General features: G+C 42.3%; 1 protein-coding gene across 3 annotated transcripts in view; it reads right to left on the bottom strand.

Moving 5' to 3' along the window:
- Window positions 1-15,690, bottom strand: part of nrip1b (nuclear receptor interacting protein 1b) — a 40,677-nt gene extending 24,987 nt beyond the window's left edge. For 2 of the 3 annotated variants that reach the window (XM_034891044.1, XM_034891042.1), the window contains exon 1: window positions 15,369-15,690. The gene's annotated coding sequence lies outside the window, so the exon portion shown is untranslated. Of the gene's footprint in view, window positions 1-9,221; window positions 9,303-15,368 lie in introns of all 3 variants that reach the window. The other variant, XM_034891043.1, reaches the window with a different exon arrangement.
- Between the last annotated feature and the right edge of the window lie 1,997 nt (window positions 15,691-17,687).

Genomic DNA, 17,687 nt, shown 5'->3' with positions numbered 1-17,687 from the left:
CCCACGGCAGAAGAACCAAAAAAGCAGACTTGGTTGTGGAGGCACCACAGGGTCCTGGGAGATTCATTACAGGCAGATTTGTTCCACATAGTGAAATATGAGTGAGCTCTTCTGCCTGAAAATTGCATTGCTCTGTAAGCAGTACCCAATGCTACAATATGCCCCCGAATCTGACTTCTAAACAAAAAGTTATTTTTTTTCTTCTATTTGAGCTCAACACAGCGGCCACAGCAATGATTAGTGAGGAGATCTAAACCCGTGTTTATCCCGCTTTGTCTGTCTGAGACACGGGCGGAAGACACAAAGGATATGAGACAACGAGCAATGGCACAGACCTATTTCAAATCAATTTCCCAAAAGAATATATGGCGGACTGTGGATAACGTCTTCCCTGCGGCTTGGTGGCAATTTGCCAATAATCAACATGAGCAAAAATGTACCCAGCACTAAGTCTTGTTCTTACACAAGATCAATGAGCTAGTTTAGCCAGCAGTGCAGTGATACTGGGGTTTTTGTTGGAAAGTTCACCTGAACGAGATAAACAAAAGCTTCTTTTCTTTGGTCGGGAAAAAAAATAAAAAAAAGTCTCATGAGGGCAAATTATCTATTCACATGTCTGGCATTGGCACAGATGATATGCAAAGAGGTCAGTGCAGCTGAATAAGCATCTGTATTGCTCATTTCTAAATCACAGTTGAACTTGGTACAGTAAATAACCTGACCTGAATAAAGTCGCGTGGATCAGAGAGAAAGCGGACTATATTTAGAAAACAGAAACCCAGTGTGTATCAAGAGAAAGAGAAATGTGAATAGATCCTTTATTTTTGAGCATGCAAGGCTCTGGCTTTGAGCTTGTCAGGTCTGACTGCAGTAATCAAACAGTATTACTGGAGACCGAGAGGGGGAGAGAGGAACTTATAGGAGGTGGCAGTGCTTCAGAGACTCTGTAAGGCTACTGTAAGGCTTATGTAGGCCTGGTTTTTTATTGTTTTTTTAAAGCGTGGGGCTGTGAGGAGAGACCTCGGTGCTCAGCTTGGGGCGTATAATCTATGGTTCATTTGCAGCTTTTCTCCCCAGTATGACAAGCCGTTTACAAGACGTAGCCTCTGCCGCTGACCCAGTTCTGAGTGGCTGCGTCTCACGACAAGGCCCTGCCTCCCCATCAGGCCCTGCTCCTCGTCTAACTGACGATAACACTGCCACCCTCTGCCTCCGTGAACTGTGGGGGAAAAAAATAGGTCGCCCTGACCCACTTTTCTCCTTCTTTTCCCCCCCTCTCTCATTCCTGACATCGTGCAAAGAGTTCTGCAGAGCGTGATCGAGGGAGACAGTCAAAGGGAGGGAGAGAGAGAGAGAAAGAAAGAAAGAGAGAGAGATAGAAAATAAAATAAAGCAAGACTTAGAGACTTCTCTGTATTTTGCCGATGTGATCCTATTGGCCTTTGGAACAGAGGCAACCCTTATGAGTTTGCCTGCTGTATGTTTGGCTAAAAACCCTCCCATGCCGTGATACAACAACTGCTCCCTGGGTTGAACACCATTGGCTGGCCTCATCGGCCCCTCCCCACCTCTTAATTCCTACGTCTCCTCTTCTAGGTGGCCATTATCTCATGTCTTACTCAGAATGCTAAATGGGATCCCCTGCCTTATTTAAACACAGACGTACACACTTTTGCTTTTGCAGTCATTCAACACCCGTGAAGGTAGGACATGTCAACCCGGGCCACAAGAGTTATGAGTCTTTCCTGGCTAGGGGAGTTATTACGGGGCTAGCTGAGCCAGGTCTGCCCCTAATGCCTGGTAGCATGACACGGGCCCCCTATGCACGCCTCTGTACGCGTTAGGATGGCTCATGATGGATCTCACATCATGCACGGTGCTCTCATGCAAATCCGTCCCTCATTAATCGCCGCTCGCTCATGCATTGCCTTTGTAATCCGTCCATACATTAACCGCAGCTCTCCTCGACAGGCGCGCTTCTCTGCCATCAGCCCAGAGTTTCATTCATTTATAAAGCAGATAGTTGGTTCTGCGACGCCCTTTGTATCGCCGTTTGAAGCCATTGTGATACACCTAATCAACGCACACCTTTGGCTGCTAATTTGAATATGAATGCGCCCGCCAATCATCACTCATCACTCACTGGAGCCTCGGTGTCGCCTGGCAACAATTGTTTAGCTTCTGTTTCCGGAGCTACATTTGTAGGATTAAGACTAGCATTTAATTATCACCTTAGAAAAAGAGACTTACTGAATTGGATAATTCCACTTCAGCTCCGGTCTTTTTTTTTTTTTTTTTTTTTATAGTAATAGTAACTATGGCTGCAACTAACGATTATTTTCATTGTCTATTTCCTCAATTAATTGATTAGTTGCTTGGCCTATAAAATAAAATGTCAGAAAATGGTGAAAAATGTGGATCAGTGTTTCCCCAAGCCCAACATGACGTCTTCACACATCTAGTTTTGTCTACAACTGAAAGATGTTCAGCTTACTGTCAACGTTATTGCATATTTTAGTCATATTGCGCAGTCCTTTTTAAATTGGTTACATAAACCTCTTACAAATAGACTGCCAAACAGCTCTCTCTGAACATTAGTGTGCCTCATGTTAGCACCCTAGTGTTTGCCTATACAAGAACATTAGTCCCAGCAGATGCTAGCCACTACATGTGTTTGTGTGTGTACTTATTTGCATCAGCCACAGTTTGACACTCGGCTCTAAAAACCAGAGGTTTGACCTGCCGATAAAACTCTCCCCAGCCCCGGTGCTAAGCCCCTGCGTGCTAATGGTGACCTAGTGCACACAGACAAGTTGGTGCCTCGGAGACGAGTCGTGAAGGCCGCTGCTCCACTTTCCTCTGCTGCCAGACAAGCTGCACAAACGCTGGCGAAGTGCTGTTTCTTACTTTATAAATGTCTAAAGTGCAACACACATGACCAGAGATGGAGAGAAAATGGCCGTTGGAGAAAGTGGAATAGGGTGTCAGGTCTCTTTATATGGCGGAGGCGGGGGGAGGTTCTAGTTCCAGTTTAGGGGGTGAATGTGGGTCAAGCCCTGCCTCCTTATAAGCACCAAGGTCAACGCTGAATGGAAGGTGGCTTAGAGAGAGAGGCCCTGGATAAAGCACATTCGTCTGGCTCTTGTGCCAGCACCGGCCCCAGACGTGTAAACACCGTTACACAAGCACACAGCTCCTCTGTGCTAGCCCTAGGTGTGCGTGTGTGTGTGTAAAAAAAAAAAAAAAAAAGATCTCACACATTATACAAGCTTTACCGTAGCTTTCATAACCTTTTATAACCCAAACAAAGGCTCAACTTAAAATGACGTTAGCGGCACTTGTGTTTTGATGCTCTCTTTGGCGATAACACAGTTACACAAGTGGAACACCTGATGGGCGGAGGCTGAAAATCAACAACCACAGCTACAGTTTCTCACTAGGCTCCTTTATGTGTGTGTGTGTGTGTGTGTGTGTGTGGGAGCTAAAGGTGTATCCAGGCGGGCAGCAAATGATGTCTGATTTGAAATGCCAAATCCTAGCAGGCGATCACCTTTATTGCAGTTGTGTCTTAACAAGACAACTCTCTCCGCATAATCAAGAGAGCTTGAGAAGGGTTTGGACCACAGGGGAGGGCACTGCGCAAACAATAACAGGATTTGGAGTTTGAGTCCCAGCGGATCTATGATTTAAAAAAACAAAAGTATTGAATAAAAAGGCCAATATATTTGTCATTTTGTAAAGGACATTCAAGCTAAAAAGTGATAAAAATGACAACTGGGACCTAACAATTGCCATCCAGCGATGGTCTCCATCAAAGTCAGTGGAGCCCAAGGGGATTTGCAGAAAATCGAGGTCCAAATCCAGGTGTGCAAATCCTGTTGCACACACCCCAGAAGACTCAAGGCTGTAATCGCTGGCAAGGGTGCTTTAACTAAGTACTGGGTGAGGGTCTCAATACGTGATGTTTTAGTTTTTTTCCTTTTTAGTACATTGCACAACAGTTCTAAAATCTTGTTTTTGCTTTGTCATTATGGGATATTGAGTGTAGATTGATAAGGGAGAAATGAATTTTATTTACATGATGAAATGAATAAAAGACAATTAAAGGGGTCTGACTACATCTGGATCACGTATCCCCCTTACTAAAGCTTCGGTGTGCCTGACAAATTGAGGCATTTCGCAACTAATGGCAACAGTCTTGCATAATGCCATTCTCCTTCCAGCACACGATCGGTTTTGTTTTATCTAAGCTGAAGACTATGGTATGCCTCGGCCTGTTTTTTAGTAACCCTACAGTGAGATGGAAGCACAGTATTTGAGAAATTACTGACATTTGGCTCTGTGAGAACAAGACTGGAAATGAGTCTTTGCTTCTTCACATAGCTGCCTGAGACCTGGTGTGCAGCCTCTCATGTCAGACACGATGTTATATTCAAATCAGGGAGTAGCTTCACTCAGTTCTACTGATGCCATTAGGAGTTCTTTCTCATTGTTTGACAAAATGCCCTTTCATTTTGCTGAATATTATTTAATTCAATTCCATTTTTCACCGGTACGTTGCATCGTGTCATTGCCTTTCAGCTGCGGATTAAAAGGTTAAGATCCACTGAGTTGTAAATTGTTACACTGCTTTTTTGCCGTCTAATGGCAAACGCCTCAAATGACAAAGTGAACTTTGTCCACCCAAACAAAAACCCAAACAAACAAAGTTCTGAGACCGGGTTCCGGTTCACCGACTACATAAATAGTTAAAAACTATACTTGGTCATCATCTCCGAAATAAAGTTACATTTGAAACAAAGTTGCACAGGCAGCATATCAGAATGGAAACTTCGACTCGGTCTATTTAAGGAGTAGATCAAAACAGTAGCATTTTCTGTCACAACACCCCTTATATGGAAACATGGCATTAAAACAGGCTGCAACAAGCCTCAGGGACCTCAGGGAATCAGTGCCCCCTCCGTGATGCCCAATAGTGTTATAGTGTAAATTTAAAGCAGTGTGTAATATTCTGAAAAAAAGGTAAATCAAGTACTCTTTTGTAGAAAGACACAGACAAGAATTTGGCTATAGGGTTGATCAAAGTAGGGCTGCAACTAACGATTATTTCCATTATCAATTAATCTGTTCATTATTTTCTCGAGTAATCAATTAGTTGTTTGGTGTATAAAATGTCAGAATATGGTAAAAAAATTACAAAGACCAAAATGCCGTTGTCAAATGTCTTGTTTTGTCACAGATGAGTGAAGAAACCAGAACATATTCACAATTCAGAGGCTGAAATCGGAAATGTTTTTCTTTTTTTTAAATTTGTTTTTAGAACCGATTAATCGCTTGTCAAAATAGTGTGCGGTTAATTGAGTGGTTGACAACTAATCCATGAATCGATTCATCTTTGCAGCTCTGGCTCATAGGCATGTTGTAACAAAGTGGACTGCGATCCTGACTCACCCAGCCATATGGTAATCACATCCAGGGGGCAGAAATGTTAGCGTGCTAGCATAAAAATACTCTGAAGCAGAAACAGTAGTGGGCTCTGAAGCAAAACAGTGAGCCAGCGTGCTTTTTAAACAGCGGGGCAGCTGTAGGGAGGGAGTGAAGGCAACTACAATGACACAAATCCTCGCAGCCAGCGCACCCTGGACATGAATCACTGTGGACATGAAAGGACCTTTCCCTGACACAAGCTGCTATCAGTGATGGAGAACTGAAGGGACGACTGAACCTGCTCGCTCCGTCACCACGGTCAAAAGAGGTTGGAGACTTGTGGAGGGAGGGAGAAGTATTCAGATCACACACACGCAAACACACACACACACACAACCTTGACCCTGTTTGACCTCAAGGCGTTGACCCGAATGAATGACAGCGCCTGCGGCTGTCTCCACCCCCCCACCCCCCCACCCCCGCAGACATACAAGGTCAGGGAAGAGGATAGGCGCCGAGGCCAGTGAAGGGTGTCACATGATTGGATCTCCTTCAGGAGACTTCCTCAAACAGCCTCCTCAGCAATCAGGTCAAGGTCACGCTGCGGCCTTCACGTCGCAGGAAGAGACAAGTCTCTGAACGCGAGGAGATGGAGGTGGGGTTAGTCTCCACAGCGCTCTGGAGTAAGTTCTGGCTACACCACGCGCTGGGCTGCAACTCTCTGCAACGCCCACGATTAAATTTTTAAGTACATTCAATTAAAAAAGAAAAAGTTATTTGATCATGACTTAATTTTACGAGCTGACATCACAAACGCTACTACTTTCTTCTATGAGTTTTAAACATAGACGTAATAAAACAGGTTTTTTAAAGCCGTGCCTGTTTTGGATCTTTCCTCTTACTCTCCGTGCAGCCCTGCCACTCAGCGGCCGCCGGTCCACACTTCTGATCACACTTGTTAAACATAAACAGAAGCTAACCCTAGTAACGTTACAGTCATGGATGTATGGATACGTAGGGACAACAGCATGACGGAGAGAACAGCAGGACAGAGAACACTACAGGCTGCTTTCACAGGCGACCCGATCGCTGGTTAGTAAATACGCAGGAACACCAAGACGAGGGAGCGTGGGTTAATATGTGGATTAATACTGGGATGTCTACACAACTGTGTGAGTCGCCTGACTTCAAAAGGTTCACCACTTTACTCGAACCAAAGTTCAAAACACCTGTTGATGTATGTCTTCTTTAGTCTGTTGGCTAACTAGGTTTTTCTCCTGGAACACGTCAAACACATTCTGCACTCACTGCTGCGTCTTGTGTTGACTGTTTACATAGCTAATATAGCTGTTTTATCATATTACAAATCTGTGCTCATCATCATATGTACATTGTTTGTACTGGTTTTATTGTTAATTACATTGTGAATACATATTTCTAAAATTGTATGATGTTTTTGTTGAGTCATTATTAGTATTTTTTTTTACCTTTCCGAATCCCAACTGGGAGAAAAAAAAAAAAGACTAAAACTAATAAAAACTAAACTAAAACTAAGCATTTTCAAAAAATATCAACTAACCTAGCAAACCCACTTTAAAAACTCAATGAAACCAATTGAACTGAATTTGAAAACAAAAAATGTAATAGAAATAAAAATCAAAACTAATGAATAATGCAAAACTATATTAACCTTGGGTTGGTAGCGCCAATTTGTTTTGTCATGGTCAAAAGTATTGTGGCAGAGAATCGTGATATCAATCACAGCAATCCTACCACTCAGTCCCAAAACACCGTAAACTTATTCTTTGTAAGTCTTTACAATCCTTCCCTGAAAGAACCAAGCAGGCCTGCCTTGTTGCACCACCCAAAGTTTCTTCAACAAGTGACAGTTTCGGCGCGTAGTTCGCTAGCTCAAAAGGATGTTTTTTTTTCATGTAGCAAAGGGATTTTGAGAACGGCAAGGTAGACTTCCGTGGATGCAGACATGAGGGATGCCGAAGTACTCCTCTACATGTTCAGCAGAGAACTTGACAACACAAGCCATTACTCTATTAGCCGTATTAATCTTCCTGCTTAGTGGACACTTTCATTCAAAGTCACTTACACGGTTATCACTCTTGCACATCTCTTTTCCATTTCTACAGCTGGATATTTACCGGAGGAATCCAGGTTAATTGCCTTTGCTTAAGGGCAGAGAATGAGCAGAGTGTCAGCCAGCAATCTTCTGGTCACCAGTCCATTTTCCCAAAGTAATGGGTCACATGGCTGCCTCAAGTCATCAGCCCAGTGCTCTCCCATCTCCTTTGAAACGGCCTACTACTGGACGCCTTCTAGCGCGATTACGAGAAAGCTGCACTCCTGAACCACGGCCTTTCGGTCTGTTTACCAAGCTCTAATGAGCAGGCACTGAATAACGCCACCTCACTAATGGATTTACAAGTGGGCTGGAGGGTTCACAAAAGGATCGCATGTTTCAGAAATTCAAGACCACTTTCATAGCTGGGGTTATGCCAAATGTCCTTGCTTTGTGGTGTGGGAGTGTATTCATTTTTTAATTTAGAGATGTGCCACTTATTTAACCATTTTCTTTTAAAAGCTGTTCATTGACAGTGCAATAAGTCATTCATGTATTCATTGACTCATTTAAAGTGGAGTGAAGAATATCTGTAATGTCACAGTCATTTCAAAGCTGGTCTTTATGCACCTTAGAAGACAGACTCTTTTGGATGAAATAATCAAGAATTGGCTGACATACCTAAAAGAAGGTATTTCAAGGGATTTCAGTGACATTCCTCTTTTGGAAACCCAGATAATGTGGTGCAGATCTATCTGAACTCACATAGCTCCAACTCTCCGCGGCCACCCGCACAGGTCCCTTGTTGCCCAGCAACAGTTCAGCTCATCACCAGAAGTTACACAATTACAGTTCAAGCCAACATTATTTGGGGGGGCAGAATGTAACACCAGCCAGCCTCTATAATATGTGGGTCTGAGTGAATAAGGGAGTGGGGAAACCCCAGTTCTTGCATGTTCCGCCCGTTCTGGGAAGCCATGCAATGTGAAAGTATACAAAACCTTAACATTGAAAACAACCCCAATATTGACAGTAGAACGGTGCACTATGAACTTTGTTGTGTTGCTGCACTAGGGGCATAAAAGAGCAGCTCTCAGGTACAAAGTTTAATGATCATTTTCCCCGAACTTCACCCGTTTCGCAATGGAAATAAATCTCTGGGACACAACCTCGCAGTATATACTGCATATGCATCCCCACTCCCCCCTCCCCCCCGTTTCCCCCAGTCATCCTGTGCAATATATCCATCATTCATTCATAAATTCTGAAAAAAAACCTCCTCTTTAGTTAATTGGCTGGGAAAATTTAATTTCGAACGAAAGCTTTCAAAAGAGAAAGATATAATTAAGTTGCAGGGCTCTCTCTGCCCCCTCCTTGTCCGGGGGGGACGGGGGGGCCAGGGGACATTTTCTGTGAGCTGTGCAGCTCTGCACCGCACTGCTCCGTGTCAGGGAAGTCATACACCCATGTTTAAAGCAGTTACGTAAAGCCTCCCCCTCTGCACAGGCTTACTGCACCAGACGCTGTGTCCTTGCCTGGGCTGCTCAAGGTTCCCAAAAGGACAGGCTGCTAAGAAGTTGGGAAGGACGGGGCCTGTGATAGCCTGCAAAGAGGGAGGGGGGGGGGAGGGAGCTGCTGCCTGTGACAGCTTTGGACTTTGAATTCAGCGCCAGACAGGCTCATGCATCAATCCCTCAACTTACAAAGACAAGCCACTAACCTTGACAAGGCCAGGGACTCTTCAGGAATGAGTGGCATTTTCACTTAGCCCCAGCTCCCCCCTGCACTCCTGCCACCTAACCTGGTTAAAATAAGACACAGTTGTATAACAGCCCACGCCAGCCTTTGAGCTCTGTGACCCCTTGTTCTAGCCTTCAACCCTAAGGCTGCCGAGACCAAGTCAGGGACATATGCAATAACACACAAATAGCATTAGCACACAAGGTGCAGTAGCCTTGTCTGAAAACTTGGACTGGGTATCATTTATATATAACAATACTAATTAAAGGCTGCAAGTTGTATTATGGCAGACTTGCATGCTTCAACTGCAACAATAGCTACATCCACACAGACCAGTATCTGCCATCTTTCTCCCATGTATTCCTCTGTGAGAAAACAAAAGGCAGACGCTCTCTCATCACATGCTCCAACAGGCTGGGTATATTCCTCCTATCTGTGAGCGTCTGTCCTCATTCCCTTTTTGCAGCCCGCCCACTCTGTCACGCCTGTGACATTGGCCTGCTCGTGGCAAAGCAGAGACCTTCCCCTGCTGTCTGACTGCAGCATCCTGGCAAGCACGCTCACCACAATGGTAGAGAAAACCTTTCCTACTGCACCTCAACAGGCCCGGGGGCAACAGCTCTGCTACAGGAGCGAGAGAGGCAGAGAGGGAGAGAAATAATGGGCGAGGGAGGGAGTCACTTCCACTTCGCTCCTCTGCTGTGACCACACCAGCACCCGGCCAGGGAAAGAGTCAGCTCCTCTCACATCACCCGGAAGCTCTGCCACCCCACGCTACATCTCCTCCAGCTTTACTTAACAAATCAGAGGATCTCCGGTGGAGATTGGGTGTTGAGCTGGTAACTCTGTTACCACAGCACAAGGTAGCTTGATGCCGTTTCTCCGGCGCTGCGTCATTGATCCACAGCAGTTGTTTGCGAAACGGGCCGGAACTTCATGTGGTTAACATGTAATTTATTTGACCCGCAATATCTTCCCTCTTTTTGCTCTCACTCCCCTTTAGCGAGCAATTTCTGCCTAGTCTAAATAATTCACGGCAATTGCAATCAGCCACGATCAATCGGTGGAGATAATTGAGGGGCCTCTCAATGCGCCAACGCCAAGGTGAAGCGGGAAGGCAGAGGGGTGGAGAGTTGGAGGTGAGGGTGAAGAGAGGAGGAGGAGGAGGTGGGGGGGATTCGAGCAATTCAACAGATGAGCTCTGGCTAGTACAGCTCTCATGGGTTAGAACGGAAGGTGTCCATCTTTCTTCTTTCGCATTTCATTTTCCAGCCCGCATCCAGAAGCGATGGCTGTAAAAGACACATTCAGCGCTTCCTGCCGTGTCATCAAAATGAGTCCCATTGACTTTGGTTGCCTCCTGTTCATGGCAGAAGCGCCAACAGGAGCCGGAGTGATTGTTTCTGAATCAGATAGTCTAATCTTCTAAGCAGCACACAGTGGGAATACTCACAAACTGCCCACACAATGATCTGATTTCAGATGGCAACATCGACTTTTGTCATTTAATGCCTTGTTTTCTGATGCACTCTCATTCTTTGGTTATTCTAGTGGCAGAATAATCTGAGAATTTAAAAAAATTACAAAAGAAAAGTATAAAAATGAGTAAACAGTATGTTTCCACGGCCTCTTTCTGTACGCACCTTTAGGATAGTGCAGCTCCGTTTTAATGTCTGTATTGTATTTACATTTTGTATTAAATTTTCTCGGCTTCAGTCGCTACATTGTTCTGTTTACACATTTAATAGATCGAGCCTTGACATTTTAGCCTCGTCTTCGTCATATCCATTTCCCAATTTCTTTCCATTCCAGTTGTACGCAATCTGGTCCTGTTGTGCTATCAAGACAAGCGTGTGTGATACTATGGCCTGCATGTGTGTGTGTGTGTGTTTGAGAAATACAGCGAGATATAAGCAGTGTGGAGGAGGAGGTCAAGACAACAGTCTAGATACTAAGGCTAGTTTGTCTAGTCGTGTATTGGCTTGTCAATTTTGAGATACAGGTTTTACTCAGACTCCGACATTCACAGCACAACTGTTGCGGTGTAAATCTCTTCCCAATAACAACAGCAGTATTGAGTATTGTTATTACTAGAGAGTGCCTGTCCTCTGAACCAACAAACAACAAAATGATTTGGCTTAATGCATGCTCCGCACAAATATTATAGAGCCCAAACAATTAGATAAATGAGCTTGTGGCCAAAGGGTCTCTGGTTTGAATCCTCAACGGGCTGACAGAGTGCAGACCTGTAAGTAGATGAGAAATACTTCTATTCCTCAACATCTACTGTCAAAGTGCCCTTGAACAATGTTCGTCGGCCAACAACACAAGTGCTGGGCAGCTCCCAGGTCTATAATAAATCAAAATCTCTGCAGTAAAATGCATGACACTCGTCCTAGTAGATTGCACATTAGTTTGTTTTTGTTTGCAGAGTATCTCAGAAATAAATCTTTTTTCTTTTCAAATGGGATGCCGCCCTAAATTGTGTGTGCCCCGTGTGTCGTGCTACTGTGACTGACAGCTTAGACAAACATTGGGGTTTGAGTTGGCACAGTGCTAGTAGTTAGACAGGCTGTTAGTAGAGATAAGTGCCTGGGCGGGTACTCTTGTAACTGTGGCATCATCCTGTATCAAAAGACATCAAATTACTTTAAAAGGGGAATGGAGAGTCACTAAGTAACAACAAGCAGTTGGACTCAGTAGGGCTGTGCAATTAATCAAATTCTTATAGCGATTTCGGCTCCTAACAATCACAAAAACGATTATTTTTACACTTTACATTTTGCAAGTAACCTCTTACCTTGTCTTGTGCTCTGAAGTACTCTCTTTTGGGGAATTCAAAAAGATCAACGGGAAAAGTATTAAAACGAAAATGTTCCATTTCAAGTTTCAGTGCTTTTCAAGTTCATTAAATGCAACATCTTTCCAAAAGTCAATGAGCAATCAAGTAAAAATAATCGTGATTTCAAAATTGACCAAAAAAAAACTGAATGTGATTTGTTTCCCCCATAATCAAGCAGCCCTAGGATTCCGTAATTACTTCGTGTTTTTTTTGTGCTATAATGAGAACACCTGGATGAACAAAAACACACAAAATGACGCACGCACATCAACACATGCCACTTTCATACAGAAGCAGTGGTGTTTTGATGGCAGATAAGATTTGCTGTTCTGAGAGGCAGTCAGGGGGATAAGGGCGTAGAGTGCAGAGTCCAGTCTTGTGACTCTTCAGCAGCCTCAACATCATTTGCATTTGGCCATTTGAATGTCCTCTGGTTCGATTGCAGGCGACTGCACACCACTCAACAGCAGCTCCCTGGACTCCAGCAGACGACGTGTCAAATGGAGCTCCATCCAATACACAGGATCCTTTGAGTTACAGCACAACCTCTTTCAAAGTGCAACTGTGAAGTTAGGCTATAAAAGTGGAGGATTTTTAGTTATCTGTGGCAAAAGAGGACAAGCCAAACTACCTTGAACATCTTGTGTAAGTCAGGTCAAATAATTAAGCAGCTTAAATACTCAACAAAAGAAAGGCTAAAAAGGCAGACCTCCAGACACAGACAGTATTTAGAAGGCTTTAAAAAAGTTGGACTTTTCTCAACATTATTTAGGTTGTTAGTCAAAGTTACAGTAGCTGCGTGGAAGTTAGCACTTTAACCGAAGAAAGGGCATTTTGTGGTTCTTGTTATCCTAATATTAGGACATCCAAAACAGGTTGCTGCTGGGAAGCTTAGTAAATACCCTTTTGGAACCTGAACTGAAGTTCTCTGCCCTCTTTTCTGTAACTCGCAGCACAACTCAGCCCCTGACCTTTTGCCTCCACGCCGATTCAAAGTCCAATGAAGCAATATGACATTTCAGGAAGAAAAAAAAAAACACCTACACAAAGGCCATTGAAAAAGTCCTCCCTGGCAGAGAGTGAAAAAACAACCATCCAAGTCCATGAACTCTATCAAAACATATCTGACATGATGACTCAGTGATGTGACAGGCTGCAACAGACCAACTTCAGCCAACTGCATGTTGGTCCACAGACTGAACTGATAGCCTTCAAACACTTGAAGGGACCTGCCATTGCTTACAGACAAGTTCCTTTTTTTTTTTTTTTTTTTTTTTTTTTTAAAGGATGTGGTGTTGGCAGCCAGGCAAAAGAAAATGACCATTAATGGGGATCATTAACTTAACCATGAATCTAGATCATGGCGGTTTGTGGTGCATTTAAAACACAAATGTCACCTTCATACTGAATGTAACATTGACTTGTAGCAAAAGACACACTGCTTTATGACATGTTCAACTACCTTCCTCGACACTGGATTCCACGCGCAGGGGCTTTTTTTTTCACTGACATCCCCCTGAGTGACACTGCAGAGTATAACACAGAAAATGTCACTACAGGGCCATATTAAATATACGCGTGGCAAATTTAAGATTCTTTCAGACATTAGTACAATGTACAACCAATTTCAAATCAAAAGAAATAAAAAGCAAAAAGCTCCCAGTGAAGTATGACGCTGGGCAACCAGGTAGATTTCTCAGTAAGTAGCCTAATGCACCCAGTTGTGGATATAGCATTTTGGGGGCCCAATGCGAACACAGGGGCCCTCCCGATCTGCTGTTTGTCCACCTTTTTCAATCTTTATTAAAGGTTTTTCAAAACCAACATGAATATAACGTAGCAATGTTCCCTCCGCATTTTGTTTTGTTCATAAACTGTATGTTAGATGAGCAGTGGCGTTTAATCAGCCGTTTCATTTAACATTGTTCTAAGGTACCGTCTATGTGCTGGAGCGATGTTTAATGGTATAATGAGGTCTTGAGATGCACATTGCAAAATTTGTTGTGTATCTGGAATTGCTCATTAGCTCTGTGGGATATCTGTACCGTTAAAGCTGAACAGACGCACAGTGGTAAAACAGGTTTTATTCTGATCCAAAGACAATAAATCCTAGAAGAAAACACTGCATGTTTGTGCTAAGAGAGAAAAAGAATGTCAGTATTAGACCTAGACATAGTATAAGACCTTGTGAAATAAACATGCTCGAGTATTGTAGAGCTTGTATTATTTTTCACATCAGTTACACACTCCAAAAAAGGAACGTGGCTTGTAACTGAGTTGAGGGACAGGTAAATTTTGGAATCCAAGGGCCAAAGTGGCAGGCATTTTAGCGGATGGGTTTTTAGAAGGACATGATTAATTATTGAAGAGTAATAAAATAAGCGTAACCATAAGTTTAACAGGTGATAATGGGGCCCCTGGTAAGTTAGGGGTCCAAGGCAATTTCCTGAATATACCCTGGGCAGAGCTAGATTTGAACACCTTGGAAACCTCATTTATGTCTCAAGCTCAACATAGACGATAACTACAACTCGAGGTTCATATAGAACCATTAAAAGATATGTTTCCAAAAAAAGAAGCAGGACTTGCTAATAGTCAATTTACAGAATAGTGCAACTGTGACGTGTTTACCATTGGTGGTGCTAAAACTACTTCAAAATAGGAGGCTGTCTACTGTTGACCCGATGTGATTAACTGCATGGACTGTACTAACGTTACATTACAGCCCCTGTGACACGGACAGCCCTGCAGTCTGTTGTTACTAAATCAGCCCATCGAGTGATATTATTCATTCCGTGTTCATGGCCAGTCAGTGTGACAGTAGCGACCGTTAGCGTCACTTAGAAAATTAGCAGGACGCTTTCATTTGATTCAGCTGCGGTCGGTTCGTATATGAGGATACATTAACTACAGTTGACATTCTTTACATCACACATTAACACAGATAAATTCCTCTATTGTAGGCCTACTTCCCTGCTTATATGGTAGCCAGCTAATACAGACGCTGAACCGAACGACAATGTAGGCTAAAACAGAAGCCGACAGCCCCGCACGTAGCCAGGTCCATCCTCTACTTCTTTATGCAGCGTTTTCAGCTATAGCCATGAGCCTCTGCTCGCCTTACGACACACAAACACCCTTCCCTACCCTCGACAAAACACGCTATAATCTTGTATAATCCTCGACACCGCGTCTCGAAGGCGTGTATGTTACACCGCCAGTGGTAATAATTATTCTCCAGATATGACAGTGCGTTTATCTGTTAGCTAACGTTATATCCCTTACCTGCGTTGTCCACCCCACAGTCAGCCGGAGAGCCGCATCGTTATTATTCGACAGGAGGAGGCAAATCCAATGAAAACGGCCGCATCTGTCTTGACACTTTTGGCACGGAACAAAAATGGCGAGGCAGGCTTAAAAAAAAGAAAAAAATAAGAAAAAAAATCAAAATGTTAGTCCAAAAAAATGCCTCGTTTTCTCTTGTGTGTGTTGCGCTTGTGAGCGTGCAGAGGTGTGTAGCGTGCAGTCTGTGGGAATTGTTTATTGTCGGAGTCCCCTCGCAGTGGAGAAGTGAGCGGAGACAGGCACACTCCTCCTCCTCTGCCTGCCGCTGACACCACCCTTAAAGGTACAAGCTTCGGTCCAGGGGCGGTTCTAGGGGAGGGGGGTTAATTTATTTATTGACAACTTAAACTGTGCTTTTTTTTTTTTTAAGTTTTTGTTCCTTTTAAAGTTTTTATTCTAGAACTGCCACTGCTTGCTGCTACCCACACACTCCCACTGCCAATAATCCGAATGATAATATTATTTTTATAATATTATTAATATTATTATTAATACATTTAAAAAAGATTAGGCTAATGACATAGTAATAATAATAGTAATAGACCAATGACATACTACTACTACTACTAATAATAATAATAACAATAACAATACTACTACTACTAAAAATAATAAAAATATATTTACATTATAAAAGATCAATGAAATGCTACTACTACTACTATTACTACTACTACTACTACTAGTACTACTACTACTTCTAATAATAATAAATTAACATAATAATAGACCAATGAAATACTACTACTACTACTACTACTACTATTAATAATACTAATACTACTACTAATAATATATTAACATAATAATGGACCAATGACATACTACTACTAATAATAATAATAATAATATATTAACATAATAATAGACCAATGACATACTACTACTACTACCATTACTACTACTACGACTAATACTACTAATAATAATATATTAACATAACAGACCAATGACATACTACTACTACTACTACTAATAATAATAATAATAATAATAATAATGACAATACTACTACTAATACTACTACTACTACTACTACTACTAATAATAATAATAATAATAATAAATTAACATAATAGTAAGCCTATGAGATACTACTACTACTACTACTACTACTAATAATAATAATAATAATAACAATAATATATGCAGTAACTACATATATTTTGTACGTTCATTTAGTTGTAATTAAGCATAACTATTTTGTACTGCTTCATTGTAATTGGTTTGTCATATTGTTAATGTGTAGTAGTTGTTCCAGGGGTCAGTAGTACTAGCAGTATACTGTATTTTAGCACTTTTGTTAAGCACCACAATCTCCAAAAAGTGCCTCACTGAAAATATCAGTAGGACACAGAGTGAGGGCACTCTTAAAAGTTGGGCTTAACAGAATAAGTTAAAGGGGCCCTTCAGCGCTTTTACAAAGTCAACAGTTTATATCTTTGTCAGGGAGAGTAGCCATACCACGCAGCCTGTGAAAACATCTGGACAGTAAAATGTCTTCTGTAGCTCTGGACGATTTAGGGGGATCTATTGTCAGAAATTGCATGCAATACTCATAATTATGTTTTCATTAATGTAAAATTACCTGAAACTAAAAATTGTTGTGTTATCAATAGCTCAGAGATTAGGATATCTAAGGTAACCTTCACGTCTCCATAGGAAGTACATAGTAACCTCACAGCGGCTCTAGAGAGGGCCTTTCCAAGTTTTTACGAGGGTTAGAATCGGTCTAGGTTTGGAGAATGAAAGCCGGCTTTACATACTGGGCCAGGGAGTTTGAAAGATTGTGAGCATTGATCAGACAAGGCAGTTCAAAGAAATATGCTATTAGGTTGTTAAGTAAATTTAGGCTCCAGTGTTTTTGAAGGTTGACCCATAGTAAAGACTAAAGATCCGAACATCTCAGCCTGAGCTGCATCGATTTTGACCTATTGTTTTATTAATGGGACTCTCAGGAGTCTCCCGACTTTATGGAGGTGCAATACTGAATCACTGCTTTAGGGTCTGGATTTATTTTAACCTGACTATTAGGGTCAAATATAAAGCATGGCATATTCTAATGGTGAATTATTGTTAACCTGCGTTTCTTTTCATTTCTGGAATAAAGATTGTTTTTTGTTGGGCCAACATAAAGCATAATGGTGGAAAATGGAATCTACATCATTCATTATTATGGGACACAGTAAGTACTTTTGTACAGTTTCAAAATAAACAGTGCAAAACCAATTAATGGGCAGTGTGAAATCCAAAACAGTA

Source organism: Etheostoma cragini, chromosome 13 (genome assembly GCF_013103735.1).
Source record: "Etheostoma cragini isolate CJK2018 chromosome 13, CSU_Ecrag_1.0, whole genome shotgun sequence".
Taxonomy (NCBI): domain Eukaryota; kingdom Metazoa; phylum Chordata; class Actinopteri; order Perciformes; family Percidae; genus Etheostoma; species Etheostoma cragini.
The sequence above is the reverse complement of the archived record's forward strand: the minus strand, read 5'-3'. Positions and strand labels throughout refer to the sequence as shown.